The sequence below is a fragment of the Cydia pomonella genome, chromosome 20, assembly GCF_033807575.1.
Source record: "Cydia pomonella isolate Wapato2018A chromosome 20, ilCydPomo1, whole genome shotgun sequence".
Taxonomy (NCBI): domain Eukaryota; kingdom Metazoa; phylum Arthropoda; class Insecta; order Lepidoptera; family Tortricidae; genus Cydia; species Cydia pomonella.
In genome coordinates this window covers 5,911,331-5,928,895 of record NC_084722.1, presented here as the reverse complement: position 1 = coordinate 5,928,895, position 17,565 = coordinate 5,911,331, and the positions used below count along the sequence as shown (strand labels likewise).

Here is a 17,565-nt window from a genome sequence, read left to right as displayed (position 1 = left end):
GCACATTCTCTGTTCCCGTGGACCACTAATTACAAAAAGAAGTACCTACCTACTGAGGACGGCATGTATTGCAATCCTATGACCTACAGAATATTACGGCCCAAAGAATCTGGAACTTCCTGGATTCCACGGGCATTAGTAATGAACTTAAAAAGGCCGTCACAATAGATCACTGCTTGGTCCACGTGGCACTCAAAGGCTCGCAACACCCCAATAATAATAAATACTAATATTAATTTCAGGTAGCGAAATACAAAGACGCAGTTTAAATTGACAATGGCCGGAGCCGAGGGCTAATTTTGAGCTCTCCAGGCGGGTTAAGTCTTGAGGGCAATCGTCTCCTGGGGTGAAGTATCGCTATACTAGCTCAAGTGGACGACTTCCCTCGCCGAAAGTTTTGCATGACTTTGGCTAAAATGGGTGAAGAATTTTGACACTGTGATGAAACTTGGCATATCAATACGTAGACGAGAAATTAATTTATACTAAGCAGTGTAATGAAGTTCCGCGTCATTTCATTGCACAGTCTAGTTACACAGGAAAGGTTTAGGATGTCTAATTCTGTAGATAATCTTCTAGAGTCTAATAATGTTACTTGGAAGTAATGTATATGGAGTACCTATATTATTTGATAATGTGAAATGTTGTAAAAGTCACCGGTTTCTATTGTAGTTTCTTTTTCTATTATGCAAAACGTCTCAAACTCCTGGGTGGTCCAGATAAGTAGGAAGCAATGCGGTCAACAGGCAGTTGACTGCAATCAACGGGTCAGGTCCGAGAATCGAAGGATAGGCGAAGGGATTAATGCCTTGACGAGGGGAATTGGCGGCTAATTGAAAGGGCTTGCAGTGTGCGAATGAGTTGCGAAATTTTCTTGAGAACTATTTTTGGACTGCTAGCGAAGGTCTCCTTTCAGCAAAACAATTGAAATTACATTAATGTTTAGATAATGCTTTAAACAGTTCCATATGAATCGAATATCGAATAAAACAGTAAATTTTCCTATTCCGACAAGACAGTAAATTTTACTGTTTCGAGTAGCTAAAATGACTGACCGTCTATTTTTAACGTTTTTTAAATACTTAGAAATGTTCAAACATTTAACGTTATTGTTTTATATTTTACTGTTTTTCAAACATTCGTTGATATTGTATAAAGCAGTTAATCTTAATGAAAATCACTTGTGCTCGATATTTTTTTCAGATAAACTACTTCTTAATAAAATATGACAATTTGTTAACAAAATGACACTTGACGTTTACGTTGACGTCTGCATAAACCGGATCGCAGTCCATCTTGCTCGCACTGATGGATTGGTGCGATAGAGAGGGAATGCGATCGAGCTCACACAGTCGCTGACGTAATGTCAAACGCCAACTAGTGGTAGACGTGATGGAGTGTAAAGTGAAGTGTTCCAAAAACAATAACTGTTGTTATTGTTTTGGAGTTATTACTTTTGGAACACTCTTATGTACTCTAAACTCACATGGAATCCATTATTATTTACCAAAACGGTAATTACCTCTGACAAAAAGACCACACAGATGCGGGCAGTTCGAAAAACTCGCGCAGCTGGAAGATGTTTTATGAGAGGTATGGGCATTGTGAATGTCATCTCGCATTGTGCGGTAGGGCACAGCCAGTGGATGTCATTCCAGATTCAGAGCAGAGCCCAATTGGGGAAACTAGTACCTCCACCTTACAGAAAACAGCAGCCAAATAATACTAGACCCTACCCATAGTATTGTGTTCCTGCCGGTGAGTAAGGTTGCCAGAGCTCAACGAGCGGGGGGCGGGTTTAGGGTCCGCAACGCGCATGTAACTTCTCTGGAGTTGCAGGCGTACATAGGCTACGGAGACTGCTTTCCATCAGGCGGGCCGTATGCTTGTTGCCACCGACGTAGTATAAAAAAAATGTTGATGTCAACTTTAGCCAGTCTTTTTTAAGGTTCCGTACCCAAAAGGTAAAACGGGACCCTATTACTAAGACCCCGCTGTCCGTCCGTCTATCCGTCTGTCACTAGGCTGCATCTCCGGAACCGTGATAGACAGTTGAAATTCTTACAGATGATGTATTTCTGTTGTCGCTATAACAACAAATACTAAAAAGTACGGAAGCCTCGGTCAGCGAGTCCGACTCGCACTTGTCTGGGTTCAAAACCACTGGGACAATACCGTCCTCGCTTTTTCGTAAATGAAATGAAACCCCTGATTTAATTTTAAATAAAAGTTTAAATCAGGGTTTCACAGGGTGCGTAGCCCATATGCCAATCGTGCATTGTCGCACCAATACCTCGTACAGCTAAACTGTGGAATGAACTGTCGCCTGCGGTATTTCCGGACCGATACGACCTTCAAACCTTCAAGAAAAGAGCGTACTCTCAACTTAAAGGCCGGCAACTCACTTACAACCCCTCTGGTGTTGCAGGTGTCCATGGGTGGTAATCGCTTACCATCAGGTGATCCGTCTGCTCGTTTGCCTCCAGTATCATAAAAAAAACTAATATGGAAGGGTAATAGATAGAGCTGCCGATGAAGCGTTAATGATTGGCACGTTGGCTAAGTACCCTGGTAACTCCCCTGACTTCACTGTACCGTTTCGTCATGCACATCGCCTAGCCGAACAATTATCGAAATCTAGCCTCTTCATTCCAGTAATGCTCGCATACCTCTGAAGCTATTCGGACTGTCAAAAGCCAATGCGGGGTGACCTCGGGTGTCCCCACCCGCCCCGTGCCTCCTTTCTTACCCCCACTTGGGTTGACCCTTGGTGGGTTACCAAGGTACCTACTAGTCGCATTTAAATATTTTTTTTGAACAGGAGAGCTTATTAGCTTTGTTTTCTATGACAGGAGATCGGTGATCACGTGATGCTAACTATAGAAAACAAAGCGTTACCGTGGGGCGCCTCGACCCAGACCCGGACCGTTCTATCGTGAGTCATCCTTTACTGAGTCTAATTAAATATTGAAAGAAATCGGTTACACTTTGTCTAAAAATCTAAGTAGATGACTTAAATTCTTTCCCTATCAAATGTAGCATGCATTTCGAAGGACAGTCTTATTTGAAATGTTTCTTTTTGTATGAAAAATACCAGTTAGTTGTCTGTCAAATTGAATATACGTTCTAATATAGACAAAGAGCGGATTTCCAGTGGACTTGAAAGTCCAAGCATGTAAAGTCCAGCTATCATTTTACTTACTTTACTAAAAACAACTAGGTACCTTCCGAAAAACGTCATGCTCCATGAGCAAACTTTTGACATTGGCGAAATCATCATACTAAATGTGATGGAAGCAATTTTTTAAATAAAAAAAGAGAAGAGAGGCCAAGTACAGCAGTGGCAGTATAGTTCCATTTTTATCGCTTGTCACTATGCCCGTCAATTTCACGCTTACATACTTGTTAGAACGTGACAAGCATGGTGACAAATGATATGGAGCCGACCATCTTAGCCCTACTGGTGAATTGTAATACTATCGCTATAATTATCGTTTTTTGGAGTTTTGACTTTTACATGATGTTTTGTGTTTGATTAATAAGTTGTAATAACAAACTCTGTCATTGCTTTTTTGACATTTGGTCAAATTGGAAACCATTTCATGTACCCAGCGTAGTAGTACATAAGGCTCGCTAATTGCGGATGATCTAATAATCTATAAAAAATGTAATATATGCGTAATGATAAAATTAATATTTTCACCTTTGTGAAATTCTCCAAGTGTACGTTTTTTATTCTTATTACAACGCTTATTACTAAAAGTTCGCTTATTACTATAAGATCATGTAAATATATTTTGTTCGGGGCATAAGAAACAGTATGAGAATTCCCTACATAAAATTTCCCCCTACCCACTTCTTTCTCGCTACACCGTTCATTCGAGCGAATACCGCGCGTAGCCCCGTCGCCGGACATCCAAAGGTGTCATGGAGACGCTCACTCGAGCGAGATCTAGCCCGTCTATTGTCGCTCGGTCGTGTATTCTGTATCTACATATTTAGGGCTGAATCCTAGTCTATTTTAGTTTAGAATTTGGATTGTTCAACGGAAACCTATCGGTCAAAAGTGACGTTTCTTCAAACAAACTCGTCACTTTTGACACTAACATATGTAACTGTCCTGAACTGGTAGGACGAACTGTTAGACTCGCTATTCCATTTGTGCCCAAAAATCTCCTGCGACCGCGAAGTCACAAGCTTTTGGCCGTCCCAATTACACGCACTGTAGCACATAAAAACTCGCCTGCTGTGCGGGCTCTAAGGCTGCTGAACTCCTTTCTGTCATGGGCACCAGATTGTGATATGTTTGCAAGTCGATGGACGGCTGTGTATCAGATGTGTCTGCGGTATTGCGAGGTGATGGATGAAAGTTGATTGTGATCTGTTTTTCCTAGTATGTAATCCTATCATATAATCTGAATTGTACAGTGCTTTGGTCTCGACTGTAATGCTGTATATATATATTAAATATTAAAATATAAAATATAAATATATAAATATCCGATCCATATCGCCTATCCATATCCCTATATTTGACGTATTTTAAAGTTCAAATCGGGCCGTAAAACTAAATCTAAGCTGTTGATTACATAGTTATATATGACGGATAGCATCTACATGATGTAACAAAAATAGTGGAGATCCGTTTAAGGGCATATTCAGTAATTTCAGTATCGTGTGTGCTTATTAGAAAGTACAGTGCTCTAGAGCAAAACCGTATAATTCTCTGAGAAAGTACAGTGCTCTAGAGCAAAACCGTATAATTCTCTGCACCCTTTTTAGAACAACAATGAACTACTTTCAGAGCATAAGAAATGAAAAAATGATTTGTTTCCGAGGTGTAACTTCGATTTCAAACAAGTAAATCGTAGACAGTGATAGTAATGACTAATGACACTTGACATTGAGCGTACCTAGTTAACCCCTGCCCTCTGCCCCTATAGTTATTTTATACGGAAACTTTATTTATTTATTGTAAACTACTATTAGAATATTGTATGAGTTTACAAATTATGACGTAAGTCGCTAAAATGATTGCTAAATTTTTCATCCATATTTTATTTAGAACTTAGATTGGAACCTATAATTGACAAAGGTAATACCTACTAAAACGACAATTCCTAAAAATGCATTATATGATTATAATAAACCATTTTTCCTTCCGTCTAATCCTATTTGAAACGGAGAGAATTAGAATATTGTATTTGTTTACAATAAATTATGATGCAAAAGTCGCTAAAATGATTGCTACATTTTTCTTCGATATTTTATTTTGAACTTAGGTTGGACCCTATAAATACCTACAAAAATGCCAATTATCTAATTCTATTTACTTATTTACCACTTTACCAAAAGCTCATTCCTATAATGCTAACCCTACAAAGGATAGTTCTTATTAGAAGGCTTACAAGAAACAAAAGGCTGAACCATACTATTTATAATTTAAAATTCTCACTTTGATCTTCATGTCAAAGTACAGCCGGACTGTCACTTTCAAGTTTCAATTTCCCTCAATCATTAATCCTACTTCCACGTAATTAGAGACATTTTGAAAACTCCAACTTCACAAACTTACACGGGCCTCTTAATAAAACATGAGTATCGATTTCCCTGATACGTATTAAATTTTCGTCGTCCAAAGCCAATTATAGTGGTATAAACCTACCATTACCCCCACCTCCTCCCCACTAAAACAACATGGCGTCACGATTGTCACCTATGCTTACACTATTTTACCACTTAGCCCTAATTCAATCAAAATTAAAGCTTAACCCGTTGCAATAGAGATCTTAATTAGTGCAAAGCAAACTTTGCCGTTGCACCTGAAGACTTATTCTTTAGAAACGTGTGCAATATAACCCCTTTATCAACTCTCACGGTGCATCATGATTTGAAATCTTAAGGTCGTGATTTTAAAGTTGATTTTTGCATGTTAAAATATCTGATTGTTGTTCTGAAAAGGTAACGGAGGCGTGACATTAGCACCCGCAGGGATTATAAAATAATGGATGAAGGACTTGCGGTAGGGTTAAGCGGCGTATTTTTAAGAACGAGGGTGGTACATTATTGATGTAAAAATGGCTGGACGAAACCGGGAGCCTAGTGATATGGTCGATACAGAAAACAGTACATTAAGTATGCACAACTCAGGGGTTGACAAATTGCTACGTCCGGCTTAAAGTGACAGAACTGTGTGATTTACATTTCTAACATCGATTTTGTGGTAATTTTGTGTTTAATACAATAGCTGAAATGGCTAGAGGTTCGAATTATGGCTTGGCGCTATTCTTACGTAATTATACAGTTAGCTAGCTTTAATGTTACAAAAAAATGAGCGACATTTACAGTGTAACATACAGGGTGTTTCTATAATAATATGCAATATTTCGCAAGATGAATGTATAAGTATTTCTCATACTAGTCATACTGAGCTACTTATACTACGGGACCAACCCCGAAATAACGTATGTATCACATCGTAAAATAAATAAATAAATAAAATAAATAAATATTATAGGACATTATTACACAAATTGACTACGTCCCACAGTAAGCTCAATAAGGCTTGTGTTGAGGGTACTTAGACAACGATATATATAATATATAAATATGTATAAATACTTAAATACATAGAAAACATCCATGACTCAGAACCAAATATCCATGCTCATCACACGAATAAATGCCCTTACCAGGATTTGAACCCGGGACCATCAGCTTCGTAGGCAGGGTCACTACCCACTAGGCCAAACCGGTCGTCATGACATGTTATTTAAAAAATAACCTGTATATCTGTCGTTGCGAAAAAAAAGCTACAATAAAAATAGTGCGACTGGAAGTTTTTTTTATGTATAATTTGTACTTGATCTAATTTTTTTGTACATAATTCTAGCAAAATAACTGATAGAGCCAGGCATCGTTTTAAAAGGAGACCTTAATGTAACATCGATTGCAAAGAATGTAATGGCGGATTGTGTGATTCAGTTTACGCAGAAAACTAAATTTTAATATACAAAATCATCCATTATCAATCTGGGAGTAATCCTTGCTATGTAAGAACACGATATTTGGAACATTGATCGTTAATTTGTTAAATGAATCGTCGGACGCCGGCCGATCCGCGGCGGCACCACAAACGGATTCCTAACGGCGTGCGCGCATGCGTAGACTGTATTATACTTCAGAACTGACGTTTAATTAAATGTTTTATTTCCAGTAAGGTCAATGCGGACAAATCCGTCTGCGGATAATTCCGTACACGAGCGCTATTTACAAACAATAAGTAGTAAGTAAAGTAGGTAGTTACAGTCACGTCTGAAAGTATCGATACGAAAATATTGCCAAAAATATGTATACACTACCTTAATATATGGTCAATAAAGTCGTGTATACATATTATTCGCACTTTTTTCGTATCGATATTTTCAGACTTGACCGTACACGATTGTTAAGAGGAAAGGGGACGACCGCTTCTCCATACAAACGTAGTCCTCATTTTCCTGTCTGGGTATTTATCCCATCAAAAACATTTTCATAAGGCTCGCACTGTCAAAAAGTTATCAGATCTCTTGTAGAGCCAAGCTTATTACTCTACGAGCCCTAACTTCAAAAACTCTACACCTTAGTCAACATAATATGGCTTGGCCGTCCGACCGCCTGTCCGTCCTTCCGTCCGTCTGTCCATCCATCCGTCCGTACGCCTGTCTATCCGTATGTCGCAACCATTTATCTTGAAACTGAAGCGATAAGACCTCCTGTTTTTACCTCTATCTAATTTTATAATTAATTAAATTAATTAATTTATTGTTGTTATTTATATCTGGAGTTGCAAGCGTCCATAGTATTTGCCACCGACGTACATATTATAAAAATATGCCTTTGGTTATGTTGTAAATACAGAGAAAGTACCGTATTGGAAACTACATGAGGTGATAAAGAGTAAGTATTGAGTTGTGTGTGTGTGTGTTGTATCTTTTTATTTAATCCTAGGTTATTCTACGAGTTCTTAAGTTTAGTGAGCAGCGCGACGGGTGTTGTTCGATTTATATTTATTGAAATAATAAAAGCGAAACAGTACGATAACTCCTCAGAACACCGAGCCTTGGGTGGCGTGGGGATGATACGTATGTTTGTGTGTGTGTTCGCAACTCCTTGATATTTGTCGCTCATACAGTGTATACACTAGGTATAGGTTAAAGTGAATTTAACAAAATAATGAGTTTGATTTCTTCACGATTATAAAGTAATACATTGTGTATTAAAGTACCATAGTTAGTTATGCAGGGTATTTTCCGCAAATCAACATTCATTGTGCCTATTTTGCGTGAAAACGAGGTAGCACTACTCTAGCCACCTCAGCTCCGCCACAAAACCTAGCAATGTCTTAAGGTTGATAACTGCCTGTGTGCACGGAGTCCCTAGGTATTTGTTCCTGTATACCTAGGTCAGTTTAGGAGAACATGTTCGCGGCTTCCTCGTGTTCAATGCACGCTTTGCACATAGGGCTGTCTTTACCTATATTATGTAGGTGTTTGTTTAGTTAAAGTGCCGTATTTAAAATACCAATTTTAACCTAAGTCGATGATTGTACGTACAGATACCTACAACATGAAAAGATGTGTAGGTATTTATTAATTTGCCTTAACAGCCGTGCGAACATCCCTCACTCTAAAAAACTATTTAGCAATAAAAGCGAACGTATGTAGCCAACTTTTTGGAGATTCCGGTACGAAAGCAGAGCAAAACGAGCGAACGGCAGAACCACCTATAATAAGGCTATTGTTTTTATACGAATACAATATTTCGTTTATAAATCGGATAAGCTTGTACGTAACAGAATGTGGGGCGGAGTGGGCTGGTAATATATTTTTTAAATATATTTAAGACCTATCTTGCTACGCTTACTGACTGTGGCTACGTAGGTCTTGTTGTGTGGTGATAATGTAATTTAAATATAGGTATTGAATAGTAATATTAATCTAAAAGTTATAATTTCCTCAAAAAAATACTTTCAGTCTAAACTAATTTCAATATACTCGTAAGTAGAAAACATGTTAAGGGGATCCATTTGATGGATTTTACTATAAACGGCCTAATACGAACAATGCTTATAAGATGTCACAGCTATACCGATACGATGCTGATCTGTCAGTATCAAAGGTGACATTTTTCGTTGAAGAAATGTCACTTTTGACACTGACAAATCGGCATCGCATCACTGTGACATCTTATAATGGTATATTCTTGAGGGTTCCATGTAGGAGTTCGTATACTGTTTTTGATGTGATGCTGATTAACACACAGAAGAATACAGCATAAAGAATTTGAAGCTTCATTGGAATTGTTTAAGTGCTGCTTGAATAATTGAAGGTTGTAGTGTTTTTGTTACGGATTAGGCTGAAACTAAACATAAATCTAGCTAACCTGGACTATTCTTTCCTTTTTTTACCAAGACAGGAACTTATATACTACATTAATGTTAGATCAATATTGGTGATGAGCAACAGAAAAAAGGTTTGTGTAATTTTAGACGATCTCACTTACCGTGAGATGGTTATAGAGCGTTTCAGTTTGTGTAAAATAGTTATTATTTTTATTTTGTTTGTAGGTTATCATTTTTAGTTTAGCCTCCTTGAAGTGCCGTTTACCTCAAAAAGTCATTGTTTCATGTCGTATATTAAATATAAATTTGTCACGTTTTTCGACTTAAAATACATGAGTGACCCGTTTTTAATATATTTAACATAAATAATTATGTACATGATAACATGAAAAATTGCTCCACACGTTCTGTTCCATAACGAGGAGCTTGATTGGTGCTCGAACCAATGCAGACGTATAAAACATGTCTAGCAATTTTTCGACATAAAATACGTGAGTGACCCGATCTATATTTAATATGTCAGTGGCTCGTGGAACTTGTTTAATAAATAAAAATATATCTAAAATTTCTTGCAACCTCCATGCCACCCCTGTTCCGTATCGAGCAATAAGAAGAACGCGCGCGGCGGCGTCCATGGCGCCAGTAGCCTTCATTTGTATTTATTTATATCTTGTCTGCCCTTATTTATGTATTTATTCATCTCTATACCGCCAAACATCACTTACACGCATTTTTGTCTGGGAGGTGAACGTTTATGATTTTTGATAGTGAAAAAAAATCCGGCTTTCCAATGTTTAACTTTTTTAATCGTATAGGAGGCAAACGAACTGACAAATCGCCTGATGGAAGCAATCACCGACGCACATGGACACCCAAGCAACACCAGAAATGTTGTAAGTGCGGCCCAGCGTTTAAGATGGGAGTAAATACGCGCTTTTCTTGAAAGTTTGTACGTCGTATCGATCCAGAAATACCGTGGATATCACACAGAAATTCCAGTTCATTAGGCTACTCCAATTGTTCATCGCCATGTTATACATTTTTGACGAAATTTACATTTCGGGAAATAAAACGGTTTTCTAGAGGAATACCGGAATCAGAACTAAATCTTAACAAATCATTTTTATTTTAATGTCGATCGCTTCTGCATAATATATTATAGCTTTTAAAAAGATTTTTTTATATAAAACAAACTTATGAAATGTGATTAAAACTTGGACGAATGAAGTCGTTTGTTTTATAAAAACTATTAAGTACGTAATTTGTTTTAAGCGAAACCTATAAACCTAGATAATATTATGCACGATCAACATTAAAATCAAAGTGGTTTCACTGAAAGAAATGGTTTGCATAACTGTAACAAAATTTTGGTTACTGTTTACACAAAAATTGGGACTTGCGAACTATGTGTTATATGTTACAAAACCGTGTTTGGCTATCAGTGTTCAGGTACTGGGTATACACTACAAAATAAGTTTGTAAATTTATGCAAAGTTTATTTTCTTATAACCGTAGTTTAGTTATTTAGTAAAGTTACAAAACCAGTTCGGCTATCTATTTTTTTCAGTGTTGTTAAGATTTAGTTAGTGGAAACCGTTTTCTACCGAAATGTGCGTACGTTCGGCTAGGATCCCAAAGCTGTTCTTCCCTCTTAATTTGTGGTTTACTACTCAATGGTATTCTAGTCTAGAGACAGTCTTAACTAGCTCAGTCCAGAGGATTTTTACGGTTCCGTACCCAAAGGTCCGTCCGTCCGTCTGTCACCAGGCTGTATCTCATGAACCGTGATAGCTAGAAAGTTGAAATTTTCACAGATGATGTATTTCTGTTGCCGCTATAACAACAAATACTAAAAATTACGGAACCCTCGGTGGGCGAGTCCGACTTTTCCTATACTTGTCCGGTTTTTAGGGTTCCGTACCCAAAGGTAAAACGGGACCCTATTACTAAGACTCCGCTGTCCGTCCGTCAGTCCGTCCGTCTGTCACCAGGCTGTATCTCATGAACCGTGATAGCTAGACAGTTGAAATTTTCACAGATGATGTATTTCTGTTGCCGCTATAACAACAAATACTAAAAAGTACGGAAGCCTCGGTGGGCGAGTCCGACTCGCACTTGTCCGGTTTTTATTACTATATTTATAGAAGCGTGCTGGGGCCACAACCTTTTGTATGAGTATATTTAAACACACGACTGACCACTGGCGCCAAGTAGTGAGCGAAAAAATATGAAATATTGCTAATAAATACTTTCTGTTAAATTTCCATGAGATGATGCATTCAAGCGTCAATAACTTATCGTGATCCTTGGCTGTTATAAAATGTTATATATCAACGTGTGACAGGGACAATAATATAAAATACTCTCAATACAAAATACAATCATCATGTCCCTGTCACACGATGTTGTATAACATTTTATAACAGCCGATGTACCCGGAGCATCATTAGTAACTACAGCGTTACAATAAATTAATAATATTAATTTATAACAACCATACTATGGTAATAAAAATGAATGTATAACACAGGTTAAAGATATTAACCGGAAATAAAGAGTAAATTAATTATCAGTTAATCTAAATGTTCATCTTATTAAATCACCCGGTTACGATGGCCTATGCCTCGGTGTCGCGTAAGAAGTTTGGCCACTTATTCTCAGTTCTTGCAGAACGCGGGCGAATCAAACTCTAATAAAACTAGTGTAACTTAAACCTGCAGAAAACTTGCGTTTTCCGGAAACACCTGGGTAAATTCACAGAAACTCATGGGTCAAAGGTATGGACCCTTCGACTCAGTCCAAAGGCGCACAGTACGAATCATCGACGAAGTTCTAAACTCACAAGCGGCATTGAACCTTTAAGTCTACGTAAGAGAATTTGCCTCCTTGTGTGTAATCTCCTGCTTGTACGAGTATGTATGGGATGTGTCCTGAGGAATTGTTTGACATGATGTCAACAGCCACTTTCTATCACCGCACCGCTCGCCGTCGGCAGGGTGGTCATCCTCGCACCCTAGAAATGGTCGCGCACTGTGCGGTTTAAGAGGAATTTCCTCGCGCGGATGCTCCGGCTGTGGAATGAGCTCCCTACCGAGGTTTACCGGAGGGTCTACAATATGGAGTTCTTCAAAAAGGAATGTACATGTATTTAAAGGGTCGGCGACACGCATGGAACACCTCTGGAGTTGCAGGCGTCCATATTAGGCTACGGTGACTGCTTAGCATCAGGCGGGACTTATGCTTGTTTGCCACCGATCTGCATCTTAACTATAATTTTGGTACTTACACTTATCCATCAGTTATTGGTAATATTTATCGCTTTGCAGCTCGAACCTTTCTTTAGCAAAGTACCTACTGTGTTTGAGCGCTCGCCTCAGTAGCGTTCGGAATAACGCCGTGTTTGAAGCGCCGACAAAGACGCCGCCGCCACGTGCGCCGGCGCCGCTTCGGTGAACCACTCGCTCGCTCCGGCTCCTCTATTCTGGAAACCTGCCTGCTGGGATACTGCGACATGTGAAGTCACTTCATTCGTGTGACTTTTGAATAAATAAATAAAAATTATTGGACAATTTTATATAGATCGATCTAGTCCAACGGGAAGCATTATATTATAAGGCACTAGACGACGATATATACACATAGCAAAACATTCATAACTCAGTAATAAATATTTGTGATAAACACACATAAATGCCCTTACCAGGATTCGAACGCAGGACCTCCTGCTTTACTTAGGTTCACTACCAACTTACTGTGGTACTTTTTAATCATATCATATGTATATATCAAACGTAAAACAAAAAATTGGTTTTGAAAAAACAATATATAGGTATCTAAGTGTTACACAAATAGTCACAGTCACAAACACACACTCACAAACTTTCACACATTCACACACACTTTACACTTTTTCACATTGGTGAGCAATAAAGAATATTTGTATCGTATTGTATTGTAGTCTTCTAATCAGTTGCTTCTTCCAATCCTGAACAAACTGGTGTACAAACCGTTTTCAGAATTTTTAGGTGCTTGTTCTAACTTCTTATTCATTTAATAGTAAAGCCTGACCAGTAATATATGATCACGCGCCATATTGCGGAATTTCATTGGAACTAAATTTTTCATACTAAACTGAACTGTCTGTCACTCTATACATGAGAATAACAGCGCCCTCTTGACAATGATCATATATTTCTGGTCGGGCTTTATATAGTTAAACAATGTGGTTTTTGTATGGTAACTATATTTTACCTAAACAAAGACATTTATTTAAATAGACACCGCACCGCATGTAAATACAATCAGCCGTAAAAGTGCATGGCGACTTTATCAATGAATTCATAATTTCTTTATGCAATAATATAATGCCTAATATAATTTGAGTAACATTGTCAATAGTTCTTTAAAATTACTTTTATAGTTGTCATTTCTTTTGAATTATTTTTCTCACTGAACCCACATTCGAGAAATTTTTGCACTGTGGTTGACTGGTAGAGAACTAGAGAATGCCTTAAGGCATTAAGTCCGCTATTTGTACTTATTTTTATTGTGCAATAAAGTATAAATAAATAAATAAACAAATTTCGGAGTTCACTGTACCATTTTTAAACAAATACCTATACCTATGTGGACATATTTACCAAATTACGTCTTTAAACCATCCTGTACTTAATTTTTAAATACTAATTGCTCTTGAGGCTTTGAGCAGACTGCACGAAAAGTTTTTGCACATACATACGTCCATACCGATACGACCTTCAAAACTTTCAAGAAAAGCATTCCAAACCCCAAACCACTTTAGTGTTGTGTTGCAGGTGTCCATGGACGACGGTAATTGCTTACCATCAGGAGCTTCGTCTGCCCGTTTGTCTCATATATCTTGTACTTGTAAGTAACGATTCAACATCGAGTAAATTTTATTTGATGCGGACGGAATGTGTTTCAAAGCAAATTTGTGACATGAATCTAGTATATACGGCCCTATTCGAAGAATGAAATACGGAAAAGATAAGATAACGATAAGGTCTGGTTTAGATAAGTTCAATTAAGTTCTCAATTAGATATCGTTTGTATGTCGTATAATTGACAGAAGCAGCACGATTCGGGCAACCAATGTCACTTTGACGTTAGAAATATCTTATTGAGATCACAGAAGAATCTAAATAAACGTCAATTTTGACATATCGTTTAGTTACCGATCTTTTCAATCTCTTTCCAAGATCTTAAGCATCTCTTAATCATTCTTTGAATCGGGCCCTAAGTATGGATTGGGCATGAGTGGTGGGCGGAACCACAAAATAAAAAATAAACAGAAGGTCCGTTCCCGCCGTTCTTGAAAATACATACCTAAACTTGCCCGACTCACTAGGGTTGCTTCTGTATTAATTTCGAATTTTAAAAAGGAGTAGGTAATATAAGTTTACAGTCATACATACATCGATTCGTTTATACATACATCTTATTATGTTTACATTCCTTAGATGTTAAAGAGCATCAAATATCCATTAAAGGTCCCGACACCACACGTGACGAAGTAACGACAAATGTACGGGCCCTGCTAGACAGGAATGTTAAAACATGTTTTTAATTTTGTCGCATTGCGTATGTTCTGTCCCTCACGGGCGCACGCGGAACAGCACATCTATAGGATCGTACCACCCTTGATTTGTGTAGTCTTTTCATATAGGTCTGTGGTGCGGATAGATCCAAACCGCGGCGACCCGCGTCCCAGAGTTTTTCCATTGGCGATGACAGCGATCGCGGGCATGATGAAATATTTCACGAGGCATGTGCCCCGCGGGGCGTCTCGGACCACCCGCCTGCCCGTCACTAGCATTGTTTACGTAACTCTGTCTTTCGTCTATTATGAAGCTGTCATAATGTTGTCTGAATGTTGAAGATACGGGGAATTGGGTAAGTTTATAATTACATTTTGATGCAGGTACGGAAGTGTCATTATCATTAACTCACGTGTGAAACTTTGGGCAGCGAGATGGGAGGTTTTATCTTCAATCTGTACCATTTCTTTTTGTAACTATCGAAAACACGCTTAAATAAAACCGGCCAAGAGCATGTCGGGCCATGCTCAGAGTAGGGTTCCGTAGTTACTCTTCCGTCACAATAAGCTAAACTGGAGCTTAAAGTATGGTAGATTGTTAACAAAGGGATGAACTGTGGGTGTACGTCTTTTTACTATGAAGGGGAAACTTTTTGCGATAACTCAAAAACAGCTAAACTGATCATATCCGCTATAGTTTTCATTTAATGTCTTTCTTAAGTTCTACTTCCAAGACTTTTTTCATATTTTTTAGACCTTTGGTTCAAAAGTTAGAGGGGGGGACACACATTCTTTTTTTCTTTCGGAGCAAGTATCTCCGAATATATTCATTTTATCAAGAAATGTTTATTGAAGACCCGTATTAGTTTTGAAAGACCTTTCCAACGATATCCCACACTGTAGGGTTGAAGCTAAAAAAAAAATTCACCCCCAATTTACGTGTAGGGGAGGTAGGTACCCAAAAAAAAATTAAATTTTTAGATTTTATTTTACGACTCAGGAACATGCACATGTATCATTTCATGCACACTTTTTAGAACAATAACGACCCACTTTCAGAGGATGTGAAATGAAAAATTAAATATGCTACTACCGAGCAGGATCACGTTACATTTAGATAAGTAAGTTACGACTATTAGAATAAAAGAGCAGCGGTGAGCACCTTGAAGGACCGTAATAAGCCTTCGTGCAACTGCAAAAGTTACACTCGAGAAAGCAATTGGTTAAGCCACATTAACGCAATTTGCACCCGTCCCAACTGTCGCCGACTATTGTATTTTTTTGGGAGTATACTAATTTAATCTCTTGTAAAAACGTCGGCGTCTTTAAAGATGCGATGCACTGTCGGTGGTCAAAACCGTGCAGTAATAGGTATATAGCAAATTAGAAGGAAATTAGACGTTTAGGATGAAATTGTTAACTTAAATAAAATGCATAATTTTGAGACGAAAGTGGAGGACCCGCGCGAAATCACCTTTTCATACAAACGTAGTCCTCATTTTCCTCTCTGGATGTAAACATTACTTACTAAAAATATATTGAAACAATTTGTTGTAAGTATATCAACAACAGCTAATTGGGGCATTAATTACCTTTGATTTTTTTCGAATTTTTAATTATTATAGGAGTTAGGAGGAGAAAAATTTGTATGAAAACTGGTTTTCGCTCCTAATTTAAAAAAGCGGCCAAGTGCGAGTCGGACTCGCCTATGAAGGGTTCCGTACCATTTATGACGTATTAAAAAAAACTACTTACTAGATCTCGTTCAAAGCAATTTTCGGTGGAAGTGTGCATGGTAACGTACATCATATATTTTTTTTTAGTTTTATCATTCTCTTATTTTAGAAGTTACAGGGTTACTGTACATTTTACCACTTTGGAAGTGTCTCTCGCGAAGCTATTCAGTTTAGAAAAAAATTATATTAGAAACCTCAATATCATTTTTGAAGACCTATCCATAGATACCCCCCCATACGTGTGGGGTATATGATGTACATTATCATGCAAACTTCCACCGAAAATTGGCTTGAACGAGATCTAGTAAGTAGTTATTTTTTTAATACGTCATAAATGGTACGGAGCCCTTCATGGGCGAGTCCGACTCACACTTGGCCGCTTTTTAAATTTATTTTGTGATATTAAATTAGTTACATTGCGAACATTGCACCGGCACAGTGACGTAAGCTAGCAATTTGGATAAAATTACAATCATCGGTAAGCCCCACAGACCCGACTTACACTTGAACAAACAAATAGTTTAGCGACGTTTAGTACAAATTGCACCCGGACAAATGTCCCAAACTATTGTGTTTTTGCCCGGATTACACCAATCCAATCCCATGAGAAAGGACGCTACCTTTCGGGATACAGTTGCGTTCACTTTCCGCGTGATTTAATCAACTGACTCATTTAAGAATTGAAAAATCTCATGCGCCATTTTAGATTCGGAGTATTTGCAAGTAGGCATGTTTGTGCTTTCAACATTAAGTTTAACTTCGCGTGACAAGTGTAAAAGAACGTGTTCACGATACACGTATATGACTTAATAATTCTGAAATGTGTTTTGTCGTAAAGCAAATCTTTAATTGTGCACATAAGTGGCACTAGAAGACATTTTACAAAAGAT

General features: G+C 37.9%; 1 long non-coding RNA gene across 1 annotated transcript in view; it reads left to right on the top strand.

Annotated features, from left to right (window-relative positions):
* Positions 1-4,120: 4,120 nt before the first annotated feature.
* LOC133529127 (uncharacterized) overlaps positions 4,121-17,565 on the top strand; it is a 229,284-nt gene continuing 215,839 nt past the window's right edge. Inside the window, exon 1 of the long non-coding RNA XR_009801101.1 lies at positions 4,121-4,452. This is a non-coding gene — a long non-coding RNA (uncharacterized LOC133529127). The remainder of the gene's footprint in view (positions 4,453-17,565) is intronic.